The 12,650-nt window shown below is 42.8% G+C and overlaps 1 protein-coding gene across 4 annotated transcripts in view; it reads left to right on the top strand.

Moving 5' to 3' along the window:
• The first annotated feature begins 3,511 nt into the window (after positions 1 to 3,511).
• The window catches only part of NR2C1 (nuclear receptor subfamily 2 group C member 1), a 68,531-nt gene continuing 59,392 nt past the window's right edge, over positions 3,512 to 12,650 (top strand). For 2 of the 4 annotated variants that reach the window (XM_030214215.1, XM_030214212.1), the window contains exon 1: positions 3,512 to 3,605. The gene's annotated coding sequence lies outside the window, so the exon portion shown is untranslated. Of the gene's footprint in view, positions 3,606 to 7,075; positions 7,156 to 8,259; positions 8,400 to 12,650 lie in introns of all 4 variants that reach the window. The other 2 variants (XM_030214214.1, XM_030214213.1) reach the window with 2 other exon arrangements.

Here is a 12,650-nt window from a genome sequence, read left to right as displayed (position 1 = left end):
AGGCATGCAAGTCAACCACATTGATGTGAAAACAGCGTTTCTTCACGGAGATATAACTGAAGACTTGTACATGGAACAGCCAACAGGTTTCATAAATACAAAACAAAGACAGCTAGTGTGTAAATTAAACAAAGGTCTTTGTGGATTAAGCAAAGTGCAGAATGTTGGAATGAAAAATTGCATGAAATATTGACAAATTTAGGATTTAAGCAAGGTGAAGCAGATAAATGCTTGTACACTAGGTGCACAAATGGACAATATGCATACATTTTAGCTTTTGTTGATGATCTGCTCATTGCAAGCGAAAGTGAGCAAGAGTACAAGGACATTGTAAAGTGTTTAAAACCAGAATGTTGAGATAAAAGAACTTGGTAATGTGTCATACTATCTTGGTATAGAAATTGAGAAACAAAATGATGGTTCTTATCTTCTAAGCCAGAAGCAGAAAATAAATGAGCTTATTGAAAGTTTAGGTATGCAAGATGCCCAAGTTGTAAGCACTCCCATGATCACTGATTTTCTGAAGGATGAAACAGTAAGAGAACCTTTACCAGATAACATCCGTATAGATCAGCCATAGGTAAGCTTTATATCTAGCTACCACATACAGGGCTGATATAGCAAATGCAGTAGGAATTTTGAGCAGAAGGGTCAGCTCACCTACCAAATCAGATTGGACTGCAGTTAAAAGGATGGTAAGGTATTTAAAGGGTACCATTGATTGTAAATTAAAGATTTCAGCCAATAGTAATCCAAAACTAATATGTTACTGTGATTCAGATTGGGCAGGGGATCATTCTGATTATAAATCCACAAGTGGATATGTGTTTATGTATGGAAATGTACAAATTTCATGGGCCAGTCATAAACAAAGTATTGTGAGTTTGTCTTCTACAGAAGCTGAATACGTGGCTGTATCGGAAGCGTGCAGAGAACTGATGTGGATTGAAAAACTTTTGCTGGATTTTGGAATAGCTGAAAAGAGACCAATCCAGATAATGGAAGATAATCAGAGCTGCATCCGACTGTCACAGAATGACAAGGTTCAGTCACGCACCAAGCACATCGCAACGAAATACCACAACGTGCGAGAGTTGGAGAAAGAAGGGGTCATCAGTCTACACTATTGTCACACCAGTGAGATGACAGCTGACATCATGACCAAACCGTTACCCAGAGAACATTTTGTGAATCTGCGTATAAAGCTTGGACTTTGTATGAATAAATAATTGCATGACAGTTATGCATGAGAAGGGGTTTGTTGGAATGTATTGTATTTTACATGCATTGCCTGTCACCTATTATTTCTCTGTGATTACTCTGTGACCTCTGATGTGAATTACTTAGAGAGGTCACACAGCTATGCAACTTCCTGTGGGGGTTAGACACAGCACATGCAGCACATGGAGCTCATGATCTCTCCTAACCTGAGAGGATCTATGGTGGTGTGAGCATCCATTACCATCTAAGCACATGGAAGGAGCTGATAATACAAATGTATAGTAATATGTATATATAAGCCTGTCTGATTATAATCTAACTGCAAACTGTGAGTAAACAGATGTTTTGTTACTTCAACTTTAAAGTGACTCAGCAGTGAATTATTCAGGGGTGAATGAGAGAGAGATGAAGAAAGAAATTAACATTTCTAAAGCTGAAGCTGTGTGTACTAAAATCTGCTAATTATTTACTACAAATAATCCAACAACTGCTACCTAATAGGAGAAATTAGCGAGTAACCATTAAAAAAAAAAAAAAAAAACCCTGCTGCAGACATGTTTCAGCCACACTAAGCGTGTGGCAAACCTATGCACTACTCACAGCACCAGCCACTTTCTAGCATGACTTAGTAAAAAGACCCCTAAAATACACATATCCACCCCAATGCAGACCATTTAGAAGTACTGTACAAATGTTAGTGTGGGTGCAAGTACATGTACCAACAAGATTTTATAAAATACTTCTATAGAACATGCTTCAAACACAGATAATGTTTTAAGAAATTATCTTCAGTTCAAAGTGGTTATAAGGGGACATCTCATTTCAAAATCACCATAGTACTACGGGACACAGAATGGTTTTGCATTTACTGATTCAAAGGCGGTAAATATGGGGGGGGGGGGGGGGTCATTTAATAAAGCTTAGCTGAGTTACCTGCAGCAGGGCCCATAGGAATTACATGGGCCCTACTGCAGATAACTCCAGCTAAGCTTTAGTATAAGACCCCAAGGGTAGGGTCCACGCATGTGCGTGAAAAACTCAAGTACAGGAGTCTTGGAAACACTTTGCAGGTTCGTGATGCTCATTACTGGACACGCGCAAGAAGTGGCCTAGTGGTTACAGCACCGGTCTTGCAATCCAGAGCTGGCCGGTTCAAATCCCACTGCTGCTCCTTGTGATCTTGGGCAAGTCACTTAACCCTCCATTGGCTCAGGTACAAACAGATTGTGAGCCCTCCTTGGGGACAGAGAAATATCCAGTGTACCTGAATGTAACTGACCTTGAGCTACTACTGAAAAAGGTGTGAGCAAAATCTAAATAAATAAGATTCTGGAATCTTAAAGAGTGACAAGATTCCATGCAGAATCACAAAGAGTAGCAACATTCCATGTAGAACCCCAAAGAATAGCAAGATTCTGGAGTGGAGGAGTGGCCTAATGGTTAGAGCACAGGTCTTGCAATCCAGAGGTGGCCGGTTCAAATCCCACTGCTGCTCCTTGTGATCTTGGGCAAGTCACTTAACCCTCCATTGGCTCAGGTACAAACTTAGATTGTGAGCTCTCCTGGGACAGAGAAATATCCAGTGTACCTGACTGTAACTCACCTTCAGCTACTACTGAAAAAGGTGTGAGCAAAATCTAAATAAATAAGATTCTGGAATCTTAAAGAGTGACAAGATTCCATGCAGAATCTCAAAGAGTAGCAACATTCCATATAGAACCCCAAAGAATAGCAAGATTCTGGAGTGGAGGAGTGGCCTAATGGTTAGAGCACAGGTCTTGCAATCCAGAGGTGGCCGGTTCAAATCCCACTGCTGCTCCTTGTGATCTTGGCCAAGTCACTTAACCCTCCATTGGCTCAGGTACAAACTTAGATTGTGAGCTGACCTTGAGCTACTACTGAAAAAGGTGTGAGCAAAATCTAAATAAATAAATAAAGCAAGCAAGCTTGTCGCAGACGGGAGGTCTCTTCTTAACCTAGGCATTTCCAAGAACGCGTCCTCCTGCACGCTTGCTCCAGGCAGCTCCCGGTCAAACCAACATGGTGACATGAACAAAGTATCGACACCTCCAAGTACAATGAGCGGTAAAGCAGAAGAAACAACAGACAAGACCGTCCCCCTCTTTCTCTCTCAACCCTCTCTTCAAACTTGCCTTAAGGTCACCAACAGCAACAAAGAGAGCCAATGGCAGCTACTTCCTCAAGTCGCGTCCCGCCCCCTCTGACGCAACTTCTCTCCGTCTAGCGCGTCGCGTCCCCTCCCTGACGTAATTTCCTGTTTCCGGTAGGGCGGACGCAGCAGCGGATGGAAAGCCTAAGCCCCGAGTCGGGGCTGAATTGCTTAAACACACACAGCCGGGGGAACCCGCGAAACCGGTTGGAAGGTAGTGTGGGAAGGGGTTTGAGAATGAGGGAGGGGATGCCAGACCGTGAGCGGAGAGGGAGAGATGCCGGACAGTGTGTGGACAGAGGAGAAGGGGAAGAGATGCAGGTCTAGGGACTGGGGGAGTGTGAAAGTGAGGGAGAGATGCTGGACGACCCCGTGTGAAAAGTGGTGCATCAGCGCGTGAATGCGGTCAAATTCAGGTGTGATTGACTCGCTTGCTGCATCTTTTAAGACTTCTTCCTCCTACGGTTTACGAGATGTTGAGTGCTCACTGCTACTGTCTTAAGGTTTTCATGAGAGTAATGTTGGAGTACCTTTTGAACCTGGTGCTTTGGATGAATAAAAACTTCAGGGTAACAGACTGTACTGGATATACTGTGGAACAGAAGGAGGGATGTGGTTCAAAAAAGGCTAAAATCAAACATATAAATGGCAAGTGACCGACTCACTTGCAAATGCGCAGTAGAGACTTCCCTCCCTGTCCCGCCGTCGCGTCACGACGTGATGACGCCAGAGGGCGGAACAGAGAGGGAAACGGAGTCGGACGCTGCCGCTGGAGCCTGGAAATGAACATCACGCGCACCAACCTCCACCCTTCCCCCCCATCCCCGCCGCCGCTCCCGCCCCCCTCTGTATCGGGCCCCCTGCACTGTCCTGACGGCGCCTCTCACCTCCGTGTGGAAGCGCTGCAGGCAGCATTAGAGCGATCTGCTGCTGCCTGCAGCGCTTTCACATGGAAGTGAGAGGCGCCGTCAGGTCAGTGCAGGGAGCGGCGGCGAGGAGGGTAGCTGGAAATCTCGCCCGTTTTAACAGGCTTAACGGCTAGTAAAGTATAAAACAACAATACCCGGCTAAAAATGCTAGTAATAAAAAAACAATTTTATTAAAAGCTGGTAAAATGAGAAGCTGGTCTAAGAGACAAAAGTTTATTTATTTGTTGAATTTGTATCCCACATTTTCCCACCTTTTTGCAGGCTCAATGTGGCTTACATATTACCGTTAACGGCGTTAGCCGATTCCGGTCTGAACAAATACATGGTGTGAATGACTACAAGGTGATATTGTGGTAGATAAGAGACATGTATGGTAGGTACAATTGGGAGGAATTTAGGAAGGGAGGGGGGAGGAGTCAGGTAATGTCCATTATGTTCTTTGGTTACATCGTGCCACAGGTGTCCATGTATTTTTATGTTGGGTCGGTGGGATATGCTCTTTTGAACAGGTCTGTTTTTAGTGCTTTCCAGAATTTAAGGTGGTCTGGCATAGTTTTTACTATTTTTGGCAGTGCATTCCATAGTTGTGCGCTTAAGTAGGAAAAGCTGTTATGTGTTTTAGCAGGTAGTTAAAAAAAAAAGCGCCAAACAAACACAAGAACAGCTGAAAAACTGAAAAGATGTAAAGAGAAATACAAGTACTGGGAAGTTGCAAGTGTAAAACCATAGCAAAAAAATCTTAAAGTAAATGGCTTACCAAACATAACACAACTTTGCCGCTGTGCCACATGAACTTTATCTTACCACAGCATCACTTTGTATTTGTTTACACCGGAGTCTGCAAACGCCTCTCCGGTACTATGTAAGCCACATTGAGCCTACAAATAGGTGGGAAAATGTGGGATACAAATGTAATAAATAAATAAATATAAATAAGTGTACAGTCTCTTATGAAACAGCTCTCAACGCACAGCCACAGTGAAGGGCAAACATGAAAAAAAAAAAACAGATCACGTGTATAAATAAGCCTAAAATGAATAATGTATAAGGTCATGATTAACTATGAGAGCATAAATAAAAATGAGATCTCGGCAATCAGGATGGCAATTCTTTTCCTGCTGCTTAGGATAACCAGTTTAAAAGCATAACCAGTTTAAGAACAGATGTTTATGAAAAATAACCAGTCAAGATGAAAACCAATTAAAAAAGAGGGTATATAAAATTTTATATAAAAGAACATGTATAGAAAGACATCTATAAAAAGGAAAATAACATTTAAAAAGTGAATAAAACAGTAATGAGGTATGCACAGAAGTAGGTCTGTAATATGTTCCAGAGTTGAGACCCAGCGTGCTAGTGTTCTCATGGAAAAAAAATGGTTCTTTGTTCTTGTAGGAGGTGCTTATTGTTGCCGCCTCTCCAGGACATATGAAGAACCTTGAACACAAAAAAAACCTCATGACTTGGATTGTGTGATTCAGTGTGTACCAATGTTCTACTAGCAGTGCAGTGGTGATGTTACGGCTTATACAACTCTCATTTTTATTCATGATCTCGTTATCTCATTGTATTTCTCTGTACATCGTTTTAGTTTTTCAGGCATTCTTGTCTTTTTGGCACCTTTTTTTTATACTACCTGCTAAAACACATCACTTTCGTCTCTTTTAGACCGACTTCTCATATTACCAGTTTATTGTAACCGGTTTTTAATAGCCGGTTATCTTAACTGATTATTTTAACCGGTTTACAGCCATTGTTTTAGACAGTTTTCATGTAATTAAATTATTTATTACTAGTGTTTCTATTGGGGTATTATTGTTTACACTTTGTTTTAGCCTTTTTTTTTTACTATATCCACTACTACTACTTAACATTTCTAGAGCGTTACTACGGTTACGCAGCGCTGTACAGATTAACATAAATTGACATAAAGGACAGTCCCTGCTCCAAGGAGCTTACAATCTAAAGGGTGAAATGTCAAGTAGGGGCAGTCCAGGTTTCCTGAATAGAGGTATGATGGTTAGGTGCCGAAGGCGACATTGAAGAGGTGGGTTTTGAGCAAGGCTTAGAAGATGGACAGGGAGGGGGCCTGGCGTATGGGCTCAGGGAGATTATTCCAGGCATGGGGTGAGGCGAGGCAGAAAGGGCGGAGCCTGGAGTTGGCGGTGGTGAAGAAGGGTACTGACAGGAGGGATTTGTCTTGAGAACGGAGGTTACGGGTAGGAATGTAAGGGGAGATGAGGGTAGAGAGGAAGGGAGGGGCTGTAGATCGAGTGCATTTGTAGGTTAAAAGGAGAAGCTTAAACTGTATGTAGTACCTGATCAGAAGCCAGTGAAGTGACTTGAGGAAAGGGGTGATATGAGTGTACCGGTTCAGGCGGAAGATAAGACGTGCAGCAGAGTTTGAACGGACTGAAGGGGGGGATAGATGGCAAAGTGGGAGTCCAGTGAGGAGTAGGTTGCAGTAGTCAAGGCGAGAGGTAATGAGCGAATGGATGAGAGTTCGGGTGGTGTGCTCAGACAGGAAGGGACGAATTTTGCTGACGTTATAGAGGAAGAAGCGACAGGTCTTGGCTATCTTCTGGATATACGCAGAGAAGGAGAGGGAGGAGTCAAAGATGACCCCGAGGTTGCGGGCAGATGAGACGGGGACGATGAGGGTGTTATCAACAGAGATAGAGAGTGGAGGGAGAGGAGAAGTGGGTTTGGGAGGGAAGACAATAAACTCGGTCTTGACCCTGCTTCTGTTCCACAGTATATCCTGTTTAGTCTGTTACCATGACGTTTTTATTCATCCAATGTACCTGGTTCAAACATCACCATATGAACATAGAGGTAGGAGTACTTTTTTTTTTTTTTTAGGGTATGCTTTTACAAGCGTACGCCCATGTGTCTTGTTTACATCCCCTTTATAAGTGAAGGTTTTCAACTACATCCCCTTTTTAATCCAATCTCTAGACATACAGATTTCATAGAGGACACAGTTGTGCTAAATATCTTTGAGGCATATTTTCAAAGCACTTAGCCTTCCAAAGTTCTATAGGTTTCTATGGAACTTTGGAAGGCTAAGTGCTTTGAAAATATGCCTCTTTATCTCTTTGGTCTAATTTTGGGATACCAGTCCTCTCTTTAGTGTTTTGCTTATACAGGTGACTCCCTTTGTTTTACAGTTTTATCATGTCCTGTATTTGCTTATTGCAGACCACTATTCCGTTCTTCTATATATTGACATTTACCAAGTTTTACGTTTGTAACGCATTATGCTTTTAATATGTATATCTGTATATATATATTTTGTGTTACTTTTTACATAGTGATTTACTCTTTGTACATAGTGTTTCTTGTGACCCCTGTGTCAGCCGAATCACAGACCCGTGTCTGGTTATTCCACTGTTGTTTTTCAAATAAAGATCTTCTGATCATCTCCTACGAGGCCTGAAGTCATTTTGTCGCCCTTTGCGCCCATGTTGACCCCCCATTGCCAGCAGGGCCACTTGAATCCTTTTGTTTGCCTGAGTATTGTTAGGGATTGTGACTTCCTCAGGTATTTGCTGTGTGGATATGTTATTCTCATTGTTGCTGCTTTGTCTGAAATAAAGGCATGCACTGTTTTTCGTGATGACGACCAGTCAATTGTGACTTATCTCACATGGTTTGATACAGTATAAAATATTGTAATGGATTTTACTATTGTAATTTGTTTTCACTATTGAAATTTATTTACGATCAAGAGTGTTAATAGAACATAGAAGCTTGTGAGACCATTCTTAAATGTGTGTTAACAATTTGTTTTGTGTGTGTGCATGTTGTCCCCCCCCCACCCCAAAAAAAAAAAATTTGGTGCAGTTGGTTTAGCTATAACAAGCTTTCTGTGGAGGTATCTTCCTGAGAGGGGGGGTTGTAAACATCTGCTTTTTTTTTCACCTTTCAACATTTGAGTGATTCTGAGGGTATGCGGGAGAACAATTTTCTCAAAAAGAAGAGCACATCCACCCCTTATGATGATCAAATAAATGGATCTAGATCTCTAAACTTTGTGTGGAGATGAGTTGTCAGGGCGACATCACTTTTCAAAATTGGTGAGTTGCTTGGGGAAGAGGGATGTGCAAAGTTTGATACTTTCTACTTCTTTTCAATTTGAATTTTTCTTGTTATTGTCATCAAGTTAATATGCAGATGTGGAATAACCAAGCTTTGACAATCTTGCAAAACCAGTGATAACCATCTTGTGTCCTAATATCCCTAAAAATAAAATTCCAGAGTTTGGGGACAGCCGTCTTAAAGATCTGCTAGAAAGCATTTCATAATGCCCTAACAATTCAAGAGTTCCATTGTGTTAGACTGAGCTCTCTCTGCAGTTGCTTTGAGCTATGAAGTGAGATTTTGTCAGAGTTTAGGCATATGCTAGACTACGGCAGGTTTAGGAAAGCTTTTCAAAACTTTTTCTTTATGATGAGCTCCATGGAGGTGGGTCTGACGTGTGTTTTGACTGGAAGGAATGGAGAGTTAAGTGGCTTGCCCAAGATCACAAGGAGCAGCAGTGAGGTTTGAATCTGGCTTCCCTGGTTGCCAGCCCAACCAATTAGCTACTCTTCCACTCCAAATATGAAATGGGTGAAGGGGGATGGGATTTTATATTCCACCTTTCTGTGGTTACAGTTAAAGCGGTTTACATATTATACAGTGGGGGAAATAAGTATTTGATCCCTTGCTGATTTTGTAAGTTTGCCCACTGACAAAGACATGAGCAGCCCATAATTGAAGGGTAGGTTATTGGTAACAGTGAGAGATAGCACATCACAAATTAAATCCGGAAAATCACATTGTGGAAAGTATATGAATTTATTTGCATTCTGCAGAGGGAAATAAGTATTTGATCCCCCACCAACCAGTAAGAGATCTGGCCCCTACAGACCAGGTAGATGCTCCAAATCAACTCGTTACCTGCATGACAGACAGCTGTCGGCAATGGTCACCTGTATGAAAGACACCTGTCCACAGACTCAGTGAATCAGTCAGACTCTAACCTCTACAAAATGGCCAAGAGCAAGGAGCTGTCTAAGGATGTCAGGGACAAGATCATACACCTGCACAAGGCTGGAATGGGCTACAAAACCATCAGTAAGACGCTGGGCGAGAAGGAGACAACTGTTGGTGCCATAGTAAGAAAATGGAAGAAGTACAAATGACTGTCAATCGACAAAGATCTGGGGCTCCACGCAAAATCTCACCTCGTGGGGTATCCTTGATCATGAGGAAGGTTAGAAATCAGCCTACAACTACAAGGGGGGAACTTGTCAATGATCTCAAGGCAGCTGGGACCACTGTCACCACGAAAACCATTGGTAACACATTACGACATAACGGATTGCAATCCTGCAGTGCCCGCAAGGTCCCCCTGCTCCGGAAGGCACATGTGACGGCCCGTCTGAAGTTTGCCAGTGAACACCTGGATGATGCCGAGAGTGATTGGGAGAAGGTGCTGTGGTCAGATGAGACAAAAATTGAGCTCTTTGGCATGAACTCAACTCGCCGTGTTTGGAGGAAGAGAAATGCTGCCTATGACCCAAAGAACACCGTCCCCACTGTCAAGCATGGAGGTGGAAATGTTATGTTTTGGGGGTGTTTCTCTGCTAAGGGCACAGGACTACTTCACCGCATCAATGGGAGAATGGATGGGGCCATGTACCGTACAATTCTGAGTGACAACCTCCTTCCCTCCGCCAGGGCCTTAAAAATGGGTCGTGGCTGGGTCTTCCAGCACGACAATGACCCAAAACATACAGCCAAGGCAACAAAGGAGTGGCTCAGGAAGAAGCACATTAGGGTCATGGAGTGGCCTAGCCAGTCACCAGACCTTAATCCCATTGAAAACTTATGGAGGGAGCTGAAGCTGCGAGTTGCCAAGCGACAGCCCAGAACTCTTAATGATTTAGAGATGATCTGCAAAGAGGAGTGGACCAAAATTCCTCCTGACATGTGTGCAAACCTCATCATCAACTACAGAAGACGTCTGACCGCTGTGCTTGCCAACAAGGGTTTTGCCACCAAGTATTAGGTCTTGTTTGCCAGAGGGATTAAATACTTATTTCCCTCTGCAGAATGCAAATAAATTCATATACTTTCCACAATGTGATTTTCCGGATTTAATTTGTGATGTGCTATCTCTCACTGTTACCAATAACCTACCCTTCAATTATGGGCTGCTCATGTCTTTGTCAGTGGGCAAACTTACAAAATCAGCAAGGGATCAAATACTTATTTCCCCCACTGTATATAGGTTTTTTTTACCTGGTTCAGTGGAGGGTTAAGTGATTTGCCCAGAATCTCAAGGAGCAGGTAAATGCTAGTTCAGACAGAAGCAAAGGTAACACAGCCCAGTGCACTTAAGAGACTTGAAGGTCAGAGGTAATTGATTCACTTAACCCTGTACACTGGTGGTAGCCAGTGAAGCTCTGCCAGAGGAGGCGGTTCACCCTCCCACTTAGGGTTTCCAAAAATTGCCTTTGTTGAAGCATTTTGTAGTAGCTTCAGCTTGCATTATTTTCTTAAATTCTATTCTGATATGGTTAGAGTAGTCAATTTGATCAAAATTATAACACCATCTAAAATTAGATAAAGGCCAAAATTGATGTGCCTGATACAGATCTTTGTGTCTTTCGAAGTACCAACTAGGTCAAATGCAGATTCAACAGAAATTCCTAGGTTTCTTGCCATTAATCGAGGTATGTGTGACAACAGAAGACCATCAATCAACAGAGCCAGTGACCATTTATGCCTCTTAGGAATTCCAATTCATAAAACCTTGGCTTTTGATTTCATTGCCCAAAATCTTATCCAATTAACAATTTTACAGAATCTTGAATTTATAGTGTGAATCGCTGAAGAATGGTCAAGTTCTAGGGGACAAAGATTCGGAATTTTGGTGATTTAAAGATGAAAACAAAACCTAAAATTCTGAATACTGTCTGACAGGGCGGATGAAAATGTTAAAAAGAATTGATGATAGTCTGAAACCCTGAGGCTCTCCATAGCTAATAGATTGTGCTTTACATTTTTGACATCAACAGCTATAGCTTTTATTTCTAGGGGACTTTTGCACAACATTTTTGAAACTTCTGTGCAAAATATTTGAAAACGCAGCAAAATTCTGCATATTGTTTTTATTTGGAAATTTTTATGGGTGGGTGTAGGTGGTGTGTGTGTGTGTGAAATTCCATCATAAGGTCTGACTCCCCCCCCCCCCCCCCCCCCCCCCCACACACACAAAAATCCCAGCCTTCCTTCAGGTTCCATTTTCCTGAGGTTCTCTTTCGTAAATCCGTCTCTTCCAGAATAAATAGCTCCCAATTTTCTGTCCATGCCCTACTTCCTGTCTCTTCACTTGTTCTTTGTCCTTAAGCAGCTCTCTGCCTTTCACAGTTTTCTCTCTCTCCACCCATCAGCAATCAGTGCTTTCTTCCTATTCTCTCTCCTTAACTCCTAGCAAGACCCTCCAGTTTGGTCTGTCCTCCAGGCATATACCCCCACCTCTCCTCTCACCCCTCCACACACACCTCCTACATCTTTCTCTAGCCCCCCACCCCACCCTGTGGTACATAAATCCTTACCCTGTAGCACACTGCTCCACTCTGCTTTCTCCAGTCCCTACATGGCATACACCTCCTCCAGATTTCTCCAACCCCTTACCCTGGGCCTGCAGCATATCGCTCCCTTCCAGTTTTCTCAAGTCTCCCCTGATTACACAATCAAGAGGAGATGGTAAACAACATCAGGCTGTATCCTCCTCCTTTGCCATCCTGGGCCCCGCTGTTCCTTTCAATTGCTCAGGCTTCAATACAGCCATGAGGTTCAAGAGAACAATTGGGACCAAGGTAGCAGAGGAGGACAATGTGACCTGAGACGTGCAGCCGTGCACCTCCTGCCCTTGATCACTGTCAGGAAGGGAAGGAGTGAGAGAGGCTGAGCCCAGGAGCCAAATGTGTCAAGCTCTTCTTGTTCTGAACGTAATGCATTTTTAAATCATGTGACATTTGGTTCAAAGCCTGCCAGTCCTAAAGATAGTAGGAAGGAACAAAAGAGCCATTATCGGGGGGGGGGGGGGGGGGGGGGGGGGGGTTGTTGTGTGCATTTTTCACAGATAAAAAAAATAACAGGCTATGCTGGTGATCTGGTGAAGATTCTGGTATTCTAATTTTATTGTTTCTTCAGCTTCCTATGGCAGGACCTTGTGTGTGTGAAGTTATTTAAACATTTGAATCACCATTTAATATTGGACCTTCCTGAGTTACAGATAGCATCTAGGCTTACGGAATTTATTTTTTTATTTT

The sequence above is a fragment of the Microcaecilia unicolor genome, chromosome 9 (genome assembly GCF_901765095.1).
Source record: "Microcaecilia unicolor chromosome 9, aMicUni1.1, whole genome shotgun sequence".
Classification (NCBI taxonomy): domain Eukaryota; kingdom Metazoa; phylum Chordata; class Amphibia; order Gymnophiona; family Siphonopidae; genus Microcaecilia; species Microcaecilia unicolor.
Note: the sequence above shows the minus strand (reverse complement) of the source record. Positions and strands in the feature narration are given on the sequence as shown.